The 15,338-nt window shown below is 44.6% G+C and overlaps 1 pseudogene; it reads left to right on the top strand.

Annotated features, from left to right (window-relative positions):
* LOC120388902 overlaps positions 1–15,338 on the top strand; it is a 194,104-nt pseudogene that overhangs the window by 127,958 nt on the left and 50,808 nt on the right.

Genomic DNA, 15,338 nt, shown 5'->3' with positions numbered 1-15,338 from the left:
AATGGAGCAAAACATCACATAACTGGCTAGCAAGGGACAGGTGCCAATTCCCCCCCACCAAGACCTATGATTGGGGTGACTCACTTCCACAATAATACCATATGGGCATAATTTTCCACATACTTACATTACTCCTTAAATATGACTTGTACACACCCCTCACAGTGATTAGGAGTAACAATAATTTACAAGCTTTCAGTGGAGATCTCACTGCTATCCCGCCTGGATAAATATCATAAAAACAGTGTGGCGAGTTTGTCAGGTCTGAGACAGGAGTTGCTTGTGAATAACAACGACCCCTTTGCCAAGTGGCACCAATGAGCTTTTGTCACACATGCACTGAGTTATACAGTCAAATCCTGATAGAATAGAAAGGCTAGCACAAAAAACAGAGAGGAACAATAAGATAATAAAATGACAGCAGTTGGAACTCTCCATTTCTCTCAGTCTTTGGATTGATGGGTACTAAGAGCTGTAGCTACAGTTGACGAACCAGGCAATAGGACAGTGGCTCAGCCCTCCATACTAGCAGCTTTCTCACATACCGGGAGATGGGTCAAAATTGTAATTGATGTCATGACTCGCTTCCCATCGGGGATCAATCTGTCTAAGGCTATGTCTACACTTCAAACCCTGGAAATATTCTTCTCACAACCTAACACTGTCTACAGTGGGGCTCAGGTCACATTAACTACTTCTGTCAGTGGAGAGGATTTTTTACACCCCTGAGAGATGTGGCTCTGCCAGCATAGCTTTTCATTGTAGACCAGCCTTTAGATGGCTTATTGACCAGAAAGGCAATGGATTTCAGCCTTTTGCTTTATATTGATGGTTGATGAGTGCAGCTTTCCTACATGCTGGACACATCCTATGACAGATGTCAGGCCTTTCCTTTGCAAATTAGAGAAGTGGGGAAGACAGTGACCCTTACAGTCTAAGTGGGTAAAAACTTATACAATTTATCTCCTGGAGTAGCTTTCCTTTTAATAGAAATTGAGTTTGAAACTAACCAAAATAAATTCTATTTGAAACATAAAAAATTAAAATCTATACTGGGCCAATATTCTCTTATATACTCTTTCTCACACACAGTCTCCTACCCCAACCTTTGGAGTGAGGTTTTTGACCAGAACTCCTTACACTACAGGGGGTAAATTAAATCAAATAAACTTTTCAAAATTAGCCATCATTTCCTGTATGACTAACAAAACAAAAAACAAGACAACTTTCAGTTTTCCAAAATAATTCAGATTATCACAGTCTTACTCTTTAACCATTTACTTTGCCTATAATTTCATTTTCCTTGGTACCAATAACATATTCAAAGATCACAAATTCTTGTCATATAGGTTAATTTTCTTTTAATCCCCATTGCCAACAACTGAACCTTGGCTCAAATTGTGGTTTGTCCCAAAATAGGTCACAACCACTTCTGTGAGTTCATATATCTCAGGATCTTCTGCCATGTGTGTTGGTGGAAGGGGTCTCCTATGTGGGCGTGTTTGCATCATGGAGAAAAAATACCTCTTGAAGTGTAATTAGTGACACTGAACTAGGAAGTGGAGTTGTACAAACAATTTTCCTTGGGTCATTGGTCACCATAGCTTCCTTTACTGGGATGGAAACCAAGAACTGAGTGTGGACTCTTTCAACCTCAGCTCTTTCCAAATCTTGGTCTTGGATAGGGTAAATTTACACTTCTCTGAAGAAGAATCCTTTACAAAACCACATAAAATCTCAGCAGTGTTAATGAGGAATGGCTTCCTGAAACATGCCCAGCTTTTCTTTAATTTGGTGGCACAGTTCCAGGCAAGGGACTGGATACAGGCCAGGATCAGAATCTTCATTAGTTACCAGAGCTGGAGATTCTATTAAAAATGGCTATTTTTCTGAAGATATTACATTTTCAACACTGGCTTCATTTTATACACGTCTTTAGCACCTACAAAAGATAAATTTGACAAAAACTCCACTTCTATTTCCTCAACATCTGTGTCATGAAGGGTTGCATTTCCCATATCATAGGATTAGCTATGAGAGATCTTCTGTAGGGCCTGGGTTACAAATGCTTTGGGAACCAAATACATGGGCATTTTTCCTACTTCAAAATCACTTACCCTGGAATTCTGTCCCCAGGTCATCTGAGACAATATTGCCTTAAATAATTGAACTACACTGTGATCACTTCCTTCAGTTAGCTGGGGTTCTGCTGCTGTTCACCATTTCTGAGTGGAGATTTTAAATTCACTGCTCATGACTCCTGGACACATTCGTTTTCGATCTTTGCAATAATGCTCTGTGTTTATCCACTTGCTCAACATTTTCCTGCTGAGAATTCTGCTCCTCTTTCTTACGTACCATTGCATCACCTACTGTGATAGAGACAGAAACCTCAGACAGGGATGGAAAGGTGAAGGCCAAACCAAAACAATTGCTGGAGACAGGTCAAATAAAAATCAGGAACTGAACTCCTCCAAACTCTTCCCACCTTCTTGTCAACTGCTGGAAATGGAAATGGGTGTGAGGAGAACTTAACATAGGGAAATAGATTCAATTAGTGTAATGACCCAACCATTCCCAATCTCTGTTTAAACCTAAGTTAACCTTCTATGGGTCATCTCAATTATCACTTCAAAGGTTTTTTTTCTCTTGCTGATGATAGCTCATCTCAATTGATTGGCCTCTTCCAGTTGGTATGGGTACTTCCACCTTTTCATGTTCTCTGTATGTATAAATATCTTCTGTCTGTGTGTTCCATTCTATGCATCTGACGAAGTGAGCTGTAGCTCACGAAAGCTTATGCTGAAATAAATTTGTTAGTCTCTAAGGTGCCACAAGTACTCCTGTTCTTTCTGTGAATGGAGTTTCTGAATGTCTCAGAAGTGAATCTGGAAGTAGATCAAGCACAGAAAGATCTCATTGGTCAGGAAAATGTTTCTCAGGAGCAAATTAAAGTAAATGGTCAGGTGGAGGCCCTAACTGAGAAAGGAAAGGGTAGATTTGTGATGGGTGATGGATTGGTGGCTAGTACAGCTTCTTAAAGTGAACCTGAAACGGGTAACTGTGATTTGCTGGAAGTAGCTCAGTATAGTGAAAAAAGCAGCACCTTATCTGTTGGGAGTGGCAATGTGCCTGGTAAGGAAAGTTTGGAGGAGCTTTGTGAGCTGATGGCTTTGTCTAGTCAGCAGTTTGGGAAGACAAGGAGAGTGGAAGATGAGTGTCCCTATACCTTATCTGTTTCCTGTGTGGAGAAATGTGCCTGTGAAGGAAATGTGCCTGTGTCTGTCAGGGGTATTGACTTGCCTATGGAGGAAACTACCTCAGTCTCCAAGCAGTTGTCTGTTAACAGCCCTGTGTGCTGGGACAAGGGAAATGAAATCCCAAGCTGTGTGTCTGGTGAAGGAGAATGTGTCTCCGGCTTTCCTTTATCTGAGGAGCAGACAGAAGGTGCCTTTCAGCTTCTGAGGGTTGAGAATAGTGCAATTGTCTCACAGTTGGTTGTGGATACAGCTAAAGCCCAGGAAGGGAATGGTCTTAAGTTTGTGTCTGCTGGGGAGAATGGCATTGTGACTAGGGGCATGGCTACACTTGCAAATTTGCAGTGCTGCAGCAGGGTGTGAAAACACACCCCCTCCAGCGCTGCAAATTGCGGCGCTGCAAAGCGCCAGTGTGGTCAAAGCCCCAGCGCAGCTCCCAGCGCTGTACGTTATTCCCCACAGGGAGGTGGAGTACGGACAGCGCTGGGAGAGCTCTCTCCCAGCGCTGGCACTTTGACTACACTTAGCGCTTCAAAGCGCTGCTGCGGCAGCGCTTTAAAGTGCAAGTGTAGCCATAGCCTAGGTTGCATCCAGTTAGTGTCGTAGCAAAATCCCAGAGACCAGACAATTCTGGTGCTTGTAGTTTGCCGGTTGCTAATGTGTGGTTGGAAAAGGGTGCAGCAACTTTGTCTGATCAGAGTGATACCCTAGCCAGGGCACAAAGAGAGCATGAAGGTGATTTAATTATGTTACCTACTGAAAGTTTGACAACTTGTAGCAAGAAGGAAAAGATTCCTGAACTTGTTCATGGCCAAGGGAAGGAGAATGCATCTAACCTGTTATCTAGAAAGTCTATACGTTTGCCTAAAAGGGGATTGTGTAGAAATCCTCCTGATGGGCCAGAGGTGATTCTAAATGTAAATGAGACCCAGAAAGAGTTTGTGGTTGCTCAAGAAAGTGTTCCTTTAAAGCAAGCCCTAATTGAAGAGGGTAAGGGCAGAATTTCTGAGAGGGGTGAACTGTTGCTTAGAAAAGCTCATAGGGAAAGGAATCCTCATGGTAATCTGTACAAGCAGTTTACTGCAACTGAAGGGTGTGAAAGTGATTTAATCAAGAAAGTTTCAGTTCCTAACAGCCAGAAATTTTCTGTTGTGAATGGATCCACTGACTTTCCTTTTGAAAGATCCAGTGTGGGTAGCTTTGAAAAGGTCTCAGATGGAGTAGAAGCTGTTAAGAAAGTTGAGCAGCCCTATAACCAAGTGGCTGGGTTTGGCCAGCTTGTAGGGAAGACAATGGTGTTGGAACAGGAATGTCTCCCTGCTGATTATGTGAGTGAGCAGTCTGTGCTTCAGGGACTGAGGACAGATTTGGTTACTGGTATTTCAGAGCAAAACAGTTTTATGGCTGAATGCTTGAGAATACAGGGGCGGACAAGCAAACTCTCACCCTCAGACCCCTTGGATTTGTGTGGTATCTCTTTAAAACAGAGTCCAGCATTGGAATTGGTAGCAGCTAAGAAGTTAAAAGCTAGTGTCTGTGTTGATGCAAATTACCTGGCTGGCAGGGAGAAGAAAGACTTGCTAATAGCTGTTAGCACAGAGAGCCCACCCCATCAGCCAGTGAATTCTGTTAAGCAAGAGAAATCAGGGTTTGATCCTGCAGGACCAGAAGGAAAGAGAAAACTGAATTTTGCAAAGGGAAGCCACAGGTTAACCCTAAAATGCCAAAACTCCAAAGGCATTAATCCAAAGGTGTGGCATGACAAACATGATTGTAAATGGAAACTTGCAATGAATTTGTTGTTATTGCTAATGGTGATTTTTGTAACTGTGTTGCTATTACCAAGAACTGTGAGAATGTACAATGTGCCTAACCTTTTGGAAAATCCTTTGAACACATTGAGAGTAATGCATGAAGATATATTTTATGTTAAAAGGCCTTGTTATACTGATGCTTCACGGTTGATGCCTATAAACAGTATTGGTACTTTCCACAGGGGAAAAGACATTCCAGACCTGATGTGCTGTATGAAAGGCAAAACTGAGGCACACTACCATATTGCTTTCATGGCTAAAAGCCAAGATTCCTGTACTATGAACAACATTCATATCTACATTGGTTTGATGTTAATTGGGTTCCAAACATTTGCCAGAGCGTGTATGGATAAAGTAGCTGTTTTCTTTAGCTCTTGGCAAGATCACATGAAACATACAGGAACCATGCTGCAAAAGCTAACCAAGTTATACCTTTAGTTTGTAAAGAGATTCGATCATGTTATTGAACATGACTTTGATAAACCATTTCTGTTATACACTGGTATGGCTTCTAACCCAACACTAGCTGTAGTGAGACAGACACAAGGATGGGGAGCTCTTGGGATGCAGTCAGTGATGTTTTGTCATCCCTTCCTGCATCAATTTTGCATTGGGTGTGTGACGTTATTGATATAATCTAGAACCATATAGAACATAGTTGCAACCAAGGTCTTGTAGTGGCACCAAATCTTATGTAAAGGGGGTCATATAAGGTGTCTAAGACCAGGTTATGGGTTGCTGGTTATGATTATGCTGTCTATATGCATGTGTCATTTTGTAGCTGAAGTTATGAAAATTGGCTCTATACTGTCTGTACTTCAAACTTATGCTGTGCTTCTGGGAGACATCCCAGACAAATTAGTGTTAGCTCTGCCTAGTCTGCTTGATGGCTCATTAAGGACCATCAGCTATACAACTGACCCATTGAGAAAAGGCAGATACACCTTGTAACTCAGCAAAGTATGTAGGAACTTGTCCATGTGACTTCATTTTGCTGTAATTTCCACAGTAAGGACAAAGAGGTTCTTATACCTGAAAAAAAAAACTATAAAAGGCTGATGCGTCATCTCCATCTTGTCTTCAATCCTGCTTCTTACCTCTGGAGGGACTTTGCTACAAACTGAAGCTCTGAACAAAGGACTGATGACCCATCCCAGTTGTGGATGTACTCCAGAGACTAGATTTGAGCCTGCAGTTTACTCCATCACTGCTACAAGCCTGAACTAAGAACTTTGCCATTACTATATGTAATTGGTTCCATTTAACCAATTCTAACTCTTATCTATATCTTTTTCCTTTTATGAATAAATCTTTAGATTTTAGATTCTAAAGGATTGGCAACAGAGTGATTTGTGGGAAAGATCTGATTTGTATATTGGCCTGGGTCTGGGACTTGATTCTTTGGGATCAAGAGAACCTTTTTCTTTTATTGGGGTGTTAGTTTTCATTCCCAGGACGAGTGGCTCTGGTGGTGATACTGGCAGACTGGAGAGTCTAAGGGAATTGCTTGTCACTTGTGGTTAGCCAGTGGAGTGAGACCGAAGTCCTCTTTGTCTGGCTGGTTTGGTTTGCCTTAGAGGTGGAAAAACCCCAGCCTTGGGCTGTAACTGCCCCGTTTAAGCAATTGGTCCTGAATTGGCACTCTCAGTTGGGTCCTGCCAGAACTGCATCGTCACACCCTGTCCTGGGGAAAGGCAAAAAGACCAAAAGAGAAAGAAGGGTGGCCAAGGCCTTGGGTACCCGAATCCTGATACAAGGACAGAGGGTTGCCTGTGTCGGCAGATGTACACGGACACCTGAAAGGGAGGGCCCTGAGACAGAGGAGGGGTCAGAGACCACTTCCAACTCCAACCTCACGGAGCCAGCCGAGAGGGCAGAGACAAATCCCTCAGAGTTCAGGCTGTTAAGCCGAGAGAGAGAGACTTTTGGACGGGACCAGGTGGAAGACCCAAGCTATAAGAACGCCGGGAAGGAGGTGGCTGAGATAGATGAGGTACCCATACAGGGAAAGGCCCGGGGCCAGGGCCTTATTTTGTGATCAAGAGGAATTTCCTATACCAGGTCGTGAAAATGCAGGAGCAAGAGGTACACCAGCTCCTAGTCCCCCGGAAACACCTGAAGGCAATGTTAAGCCTCGCTCACAGTCACCTTTTTGGAAGACACTTGGGAGTGGAGAAAACCCAGGCGCGAATCTTACGCAGGTTCTTCTGGCCAGGGGTACATGAAGACGTCCGGCGGTACTGTGCCTCTTGCCCCGAATGTCAACTGCACAGCCCTCGTCCACATCTAAGAGCTCCTCTGGTACCCCTGCCGATCATCGAAGTTCTGTTTGAGCGGATTGCCGTGGATCTTGTGGGGCCGCTAGAGAAAACGACCTGAGGCCACCAGTATGTGCTTGTCATCCTAGACTATGCAACCAGGTACCCAGAAGCTGTCCCCTTAAGAAACACAGCTTCCCAGAGCATTGCCAAAGAATTAGTGGCAATCTTTGCCTGGGTAGGGCAACCAAAAGAAATCCTCACAGACCAGGGAACACCATTCATGTCCAAGTTGATGAAGGACTTGTGTTCCCTGCTCCATGTCCAGACCCTGCGGATCTTGGTTTACCATCCACAAACCGATGGTCTGGTGCAGGGGTCAGCAACCTTTACTATCAAAAGAGCCATTTTGCCCCCTCTTCCACTAAAGAAAAATAGTCTGGAGCTGCAAAACATAACACTGCTTATAAACTTTTAAAAGTTTTAATCTTTTTTTAATTTTACCTGTTACAACAACAGAATACAACAAACAGAAGTGCAGTGTGCATGTGTAGGCCTACTTTGAAATAAATTAAACACTGAACTATGCAGGCCTTTTTGAGTCCTTCCCGTATTTGTGTAAAATTAAAATAAAACGTAGCCCACTTTAATATAAAAAACATATAGTTGCAGCTTAGCAGTTTTAAAAAAGTAAACATAAAATTAGGAACGTTTTTTGACAAGTCCATTTCAGTGTGCTCTCATCCTCTTCGGGTTTCTTTCTCGGCCAGCAATCAACCGAAGCACCTGAACATACAATAAAAAACTACATCAGCTCCGGGTCTGAAATAAATGTTTTTTTCTGAATAATAATAGCCTATTAAATGCTAGTGTTCTCACCTGTTTAATGTGACTTCTGTTTCTGAAGCTCGATGCTGATCTTCCCTATGTCGGGGCTGTAAGATGTGACTTTGATCTTCACACAGGACTGTAGGCTCTCATTTGTGAGGCGGGAGCGATATTTGGATTTTATGAAGTTCATGCTCGAGAAAACTTGCTCGCATAAGTATGTTGAGCCAAAGATGGACAGGACTCCAAATGCATACTTTTTCATGTTCATATACGTGTCGGGAATGGCACTCCATGTTTCAAAAACAAGTTTGTCGGGTTTGGGGAGGTTTTCAATATCATTCCATTTGTGCTCTTTAGCGAGAGTGGCCTTCTGATGGGCGACTTCTTCGAGATCCGCTGTCAGGCTTTTGAACTTGGACACCCATAAGTCTTTATCCGCTATGTTGGCCAGTTCAATTTCAAGATCAGGCTGACTTATCCCTGTGAATGCGGATATGTTCAGCAGGGATGGGTCGATGTCCAGCGGTGTGACAGGGAAGGACAGAGTGATTTTTTCCTTTCTGAACTCGCTGAATCTTTCTCCAACTGCAGCTTGCATTGCCATAATTGCACGGTGTAAATAATCACAATTTATGTGATTGTTCTCTTCTTTGAACTCTCTCAGGGAGGGGAAGTGAGAGAGCGTACCTCTCTGTACATCTCTGGCAAACACTGTCATCTTGCGCTCAAATGCCAGAACATCCTCCAGCAACTGCAGGGCCGTGCTTCCCTTTCCCTGGAGATTTTTATTCAGCGTGTTTAAGTGACTTGTCATATCCACCATGAAATAAATCTTTTCCAGCCAATCGAGGTCTCCCAGTTCGGGATAGCTGAGGCCTTTGCTTTCCAAGAAGGTTTTCACATGTTCCAGACAAGCAGCGTTGCTTTCAGCACGTCTCCCTTGACAGCCACCAAACTCTGTTGTGCAGCAGGAGATCCAAATATGCGCTCGACTTCATCTAACCATGAACAAAACTGTCGGTGGTTTAACCCGTTTGCAATTATTTTGTTCACTATCTTAATAACGAGGTTCATCACTTCCACACATTCAGGGGGGAATGTTTGAGCGCACAGTGCTTCTTGGTGCAAGATGCAGTGAAACGTCATCAGCTCTCGATCCAGCGACTTTTGAAGTAAATTCACAAAGCCCTTCTGTGCTCCTCTCATACTGGGTGCACCATCAGTAGACACTGACACCAGGTGAGTGGTGTTTATTCCTTTGGCTTTTAGACAACTCAAAACAGCCTCACAAATGTCCTGTCCCCGCGTTTGGCCCTTTAGCGGTATGAGTTCAATCAGTTCTTCCCATCAGAGTTCACATATCTGCATAACAGTGCTGTCTGCTCAATATCGTTTACATCACTTGACTCATCACAGGCAATTGAATATGCTTGAGCTGAATTGATGTCATCAATTTGCTTACTGGTGATGTTTGTTGCCATTTTAATGGTCCTGTCCTTGACGGTCTTTGCAGAGAGAGGCATTTCTTTAATTTTCTGAATAATTTCCTGTTTGTTTTTGAATTCGGAGAATAGATGCTCTGATACTTTTATGAACAATTCTTTCATGTATTCTCCGTCTGTGAACGGCTTCCTCCTCCTTACGATCTCATGAGCTGCCACAAAACTAGCAGCTGTAGTTGAGTTTGGAGAGTTGATCCACTTCTTGAAAGTATGTTTGCTCTGCTCAACTTTCCGTAGTAGTTCCGAAATCGCTCTCTTTCGCCCATCTTCAGTTGGGTACTTTTCAGAAAATGCTGAGTGCTTGTTTTGAAAATGTCTTTCAACGTTACATTTTTTGTTGTTTGCTAATTTCTCGCCACATATCAAGCACACAGGTAAGCCAGCGTCGTTGGCAGTGAAGGCAAAGAAATCTGTCCATGCAGAATTAAACTCTCTATTTTCTTCTGAGATTTTTCTTTTTTGGGATGTATTCATGGTTAGCTTACCACGGGAGTCGCACACTCAAGAAGCTGCCTGCAGGTAAAGGCGAGGGCTATAGACATGGATGTGACGCATATTTTAATTGACAAATTATAAAAAAAAATTAAAAATTCGATGTTAAAGTATCACCTCGAACTCCAAGATAACTGTGCAACAAAATAAACAAAAATAAAATAATATATAAATAAAAATTAAATTAATAAATAACCGTTATTCTTTTTTTTTCTTTTTTTTTTTTCTTTTGTCAAGGCCGAAGGGAGCCACAACAAGGAGGCTGAAGAGCTGCATGCGGCTCCGGAGCCGCGGGTTGCAGACCCCTGGTCTGGTGGAAAGATTTAACCAAACTCTCAAGGCCATGATAAGAAAGGTGGTAAGCAAGGATGGGAAAGATTGGGACAACCTACTACCATACCTCATGTTCGCCATCTGTGAAGTCCCCCAAGCTTCCACCGGATTCTCCCCCTTTGAGCTGTTGTATAGACACAACCCTTGAGGCATTCTGGACATAGCCAAGGAAATTTGGGAGGAGGAACCCAGTGAGGGGACGAACGTAATAGAACATGTACTACAGATGAGGGACTGGATAGCCCGGGTCACTCCCATAGTAAGGGAGAACCTAGAGAAGGCCCAAGAGGCCCAGAGAACCTACTACGACCATCAAGCCAAGCTTCGTCAGTTTCAACCCAGTGACCGAGTAATGGTACTGGTACCCATGGCCGAAAGTAAGTTGTTGGCCCAGGGGCAAGGGCCCTATGAAATAGTTGAACCTGTACGGAAAGTAAATTACAAGGTGCGACAACCAGGACGTCGAAAAATAGAGCAGATATAACACGTCAACTTCTGAAATCATGGCATGCGCAAGAGGCATGCACAGTGATTTGAGAAGAGCTGCACCCAGGGAACAAAAATCATGAACAGGTGAGGGTGTCTCCTGATCTAACAACAGTCCAGAAGAAAGAGGTAACTGAGATGATTGCCCAATATCAAGATGTATTCTCGACAAAGCCGGGTCGCACAACCGGGACATATCACCACATCATCACAAACCCCGGGGCCAGAGTAACTATGAGGCCCTACCGGGTGCCAGCAGTCAAAAGGGAGGAAATAAAAGCAGAAGTCAGGAAAATGCTGGAGATGGGGATCATCGAAGAATCCCACAGTCAGTGGTCCAGCTCAGTAGTGTTGATGCCCAAACCTGATGGCACCACAAGGTTCTGCAATGACGTCCGTCGACTAAATGAGATATCCCAGTTTGATGCCTACCCTATACCCCGCATAGACGAACTAGTGGACCGTCTGGGGAACGTCCGGTACTTGACAACCATAGACTTGACAAAGGGGTACTGGCAGATTCCCCTAGCCGAAGTTGCAAAGGAATAGACAGTGTTTTCTACATCAGAGGGTCTCTTCCGATATACAGTCCTTCCCTTTGGACTACATGGGGCTCCAGCTACCTTTCACCGCCTCATGGACAAGTTATTATGCCCCCATACCAGTTATGCTGCGGCCTACTTGGATGACGTGGTGATTCATACCCCAGACTGGGAGACCCACTTGGAAAAAGTGGGGGCAGTCCTTGATACCTTCCGTTGAGCTGGCTTTATGGCGAACCCTGTTAAGTGCGCTGTAGGGTTCACGGAGGCCAAATATTTTGGCTACGTGGTAGGAAAAGGTCTGGTAAAACCCCAACTGAATAAGTTAGAAGCCATTCAAAATTGGCCTTGGCCGAGTCGTAAGAAGCAGGTCCAAGCATTCCTAGGGATGGTGGGGGGATCCGGCGTTTCATCCCCCATTTTGCTACAAGGGCAAGTCCCCTAATGGACTTAGTGAAGGCCCATTGTTCTGATCCAGTCAGATGGTCCGATGCAGCAGAGAGAGCATTTGTGGACCTACGGCCTGCCCTCTGCAGTAACCCTGTATTGACAGCCCCAGGTTTCACGAAGGACTTCATCCTACGGACAGATGCATCTAAGATAGGGTTAGAGGCCATCCTGTTGCAGATGGTTGGGGAGGAGGAACACCCAGTTCTCTACCTCAGTAGGAAACTCCTTCCGAGGGAACAAAAATATGCAGTAGTAGAGAGAGAAAGAGAGTGCCTCACCGTAAAGTGGGCCATGGAAAAGTTGCGTTATTACCCGCTGGAGCGCAGATTTATCCTTGTGACTGACCAATGCCCTTCTTCAATGGATGCAATGGAACAAGGAAAGGAACACAAGGGTAACCACGTGGTTCTTATCTCTCCAATCTTTCCAGTTCCGCTTAGAGCACAGAGCAGGGAGTTGCCATGGCAATGCCAATGGCTTTTCATGCATACACTGTCTGGCGTCCCAAGCTGTCCAACCCCTTGGTGTTGAGCCAGGGGAGGGATATGTGACAGACCCAGGCCAGTTGGGTATAGCAGAAGGCAGATATACTGGCCACTGGATTAACAGTTTTCTGTTCCCTGACTGACAAGAGCAGGGGCTGCTCCAGGCTAATGAGAACACCTGACTCTAATTAACCTGTAAAGAGTCAGGTGAGGCCATTAAGCTAATGTGACCAGCTGATTCTAATTAAGGCCCCACTGATACTATAAAAAGGGCTCACTCCAGTCAGGCAGAAGACAGCCAGGGAGCCAGAGGAGAGGAAGTGCGGCTGAAGGACTGGTTAATGAAGACACCCTCAAACCATTGGTAAAGGAGCCCTAAGGTAAGGGTGAAGAAGGGAGAAGCAGGAGAGCTATGGGGAAGTGGCCCAGGGAAATGTAGCAACTCTGGCAGTGAAAGGTTGGCTGCCAACAACTGCTACCATTAGAGTCCCTGGGCCGGAACCTGGAGTAAAGGGCGGGCCTAGGTTCCCCCCAACCCACCACTACAGGAACCTCCTGGGAGGGGAAGTCAGGCCCCTGTCAGGACAGGAGGCTAAACTGTTCTGAAATAAGCCCCCAGGGACAACAGAGACTGTGGGAGTTCTCGCCCCAACCTCCTTGCTGGCCTATGATGAAAAGGGCTCAGTAGACTGTAACACTGGCCCTAGAGATAGAAGGGCTATGTGGAGGGTCACAGTGAGCCACTGAGGCTGGCATAAACCTCCTAGAAGCGCAAGTCCCACGGGGGCAAGGTCAGAGCTCTGACACAGTGGACAGAAAGCTGGCTAGATTGTCAGGCTCAATGGCTCAATGATTAATGGCTCAATGTCTAGTTGGCAGCCAGTATTAAGCGGTGTGCCCCAGGGGTCGGTCCTGGGGCCGGTTTTCTTCAACATACTTATTAATGATCTGGATGATGGGATAGATTGCACCCTCAGCAAGTTCGCAGATGACACCAAGCTGGGGCAAGAGGCAGATAGGCTGGAGGGTAAACATGGGTCCAAAGTGACCTAGACAAATTAGTGCATTGGGCCAAAAGAAATCTGATGAGGTTCAACAAAGACAAGTGCAGAGTCCTGCACTTAGGATGGAAGAATCCCATACATTACTACAGGATGGGGACTGGCTGGCTAAGCAGCAGTTCTTCAGAAAAGGACCTGGGGATTATAGTGGATGAGAAGCTGGATATGAGTCAGCAGTGTGCCCTTGTTGCCAAGAAGGCTAACAGCATATGGGGCTGCATTAGTAGGAGCATTGCTAGCAGATCGAGAGAAGATTATTCCCCTCTGTTCGGCACTGGTGAAGCCATATCTGGAGTATTGCGTCCACTTTTGGGCCTCCCACTACAGAGATGTGGAAAAATTGTCCACAAATGTTGTCCAGCAGATGGCAACAAAAATTATTAGGGGGCTGGGTCATGTGACTGATGAGGAAAGGCTGAAGAACTGGGCTTGTTTAGGCTGCAGAAGAGAAGAGTGAGGGGGGGGAGTTGATAGCAGCCCTCAACTGCCTGAAGGGGGGTTCCAGAGAGGATGGAGCTCAGCTCTTCTCAGTGGTGCCAGATGACAGAACAATGGGCAATGGTCTCAAGTTGTAGTGGGGGAGGACTAGGTTGGATATTAGGAAACACTATTTCACTAGGAGGGTGGTGAAGCACTGGAATGGGTTCCCTAGGAAGGTAGTGGCATCTCCATCCTGAGAGGTTTTTAAGGCCCAGCTTTACAAAGCCCTGGCTGGGATGATTTAGTTGGGTTTGGTCCTGCTTTGAACAGGGGGTTGGACCAGATACCTCCTGAGGTCTCTTCCAACCCTAATCTTCTATGATTCTCTCTGTGCTTCATGAAACTTTGGATACAAATGATAAAAGACAGTTGTGTCCAATTTAATCATGGCGTCTTTTAGGAGTGTGACCAATGCCACTTAACTAGGGAGCAGAGTTCTAAAGAGAGTTTACCTGGGCCACAGATCACCATAGCTTCCATCTCTGGGGTGAAAATCAACCACCACTACCCGCAATTTCCAACCGAGTTCTTGTCAAATCTTTGACCTTACTTGGAGTAATTTTACACTTCTCTGGCGTAGAATTCTTCACCAATCACACAACATGTCAGTAGCGATAATGAGGTATAACTCCCCCAAATATGCCCTTTTATTTCTTTAATCTGGAGGCACAGATTTAAATTAGGGACTAAATTCAGGTGCGGCTTAGAATCCTGTAAGACACCAAATGTCAGGTCTCTATTAAAAATAGGTATCTTTTTGCAGCTATATCACATTCAACATGGATTTCATTTTCTATACAATTGCAGCATCTCCCAGGTGTGAGCTGAACAGAAATGTCATTTCCATTTCCCCCCCATCTCTACCTAGAAATGGATTGCATTTCCCAAACAATAGGCAACATGCAGCTGATTACAAAGGAGATATCTTCAGGAGTGACCTCTTGCAGGGCCTTGGCCACAACTGCTTTGGGAGACCAATGCATGGGTATTTTGCTTAGTTACCAGTCATTTACTAGGGAATCCTCTTCCCAGACCTTTAGAAAAAATATTAACCTAACCAACTGAACAACAGGGGGGATTGGAATGGTGATGGGGAATATGGGAATCCCTCTGCCTTACCCTAAACACTTCTGTTGTTACAGCAGGTGCAATGACATTTTCCCTATCCCTGCCCTGTTCCTGCTCTTTGTTATAGTTCAATATATTTTAAATGAGGAAAATGGTAGTAAAAATATCTGCTCTCCAACACAATGTGAAGCAACAATACAGCAACTGGGAATGAAACAATTTCTTCCCCAAAAGGGAACCTGATGACTAACAATTGCTTTGAAATGGGGGCACAGTATA

Source organism: Mauremys reevesii, linkage group 22 (genome assembly GCF_016161935.1).
Source record: "Mauremys reevesii isolate NIE-2019 linkage group 22, ASM1616193v1, whole genome shotgun sequence".
In the NCBI taxonomy this organism is placed as follows: Eukaryota; Metazoa; Chordata; order Testudines; family Geoemydidae; genus Mauremys; species Mauremys reevesii.
This window is presented reverse-complemented; position numbering and strand designations above follow the sequence as displayed.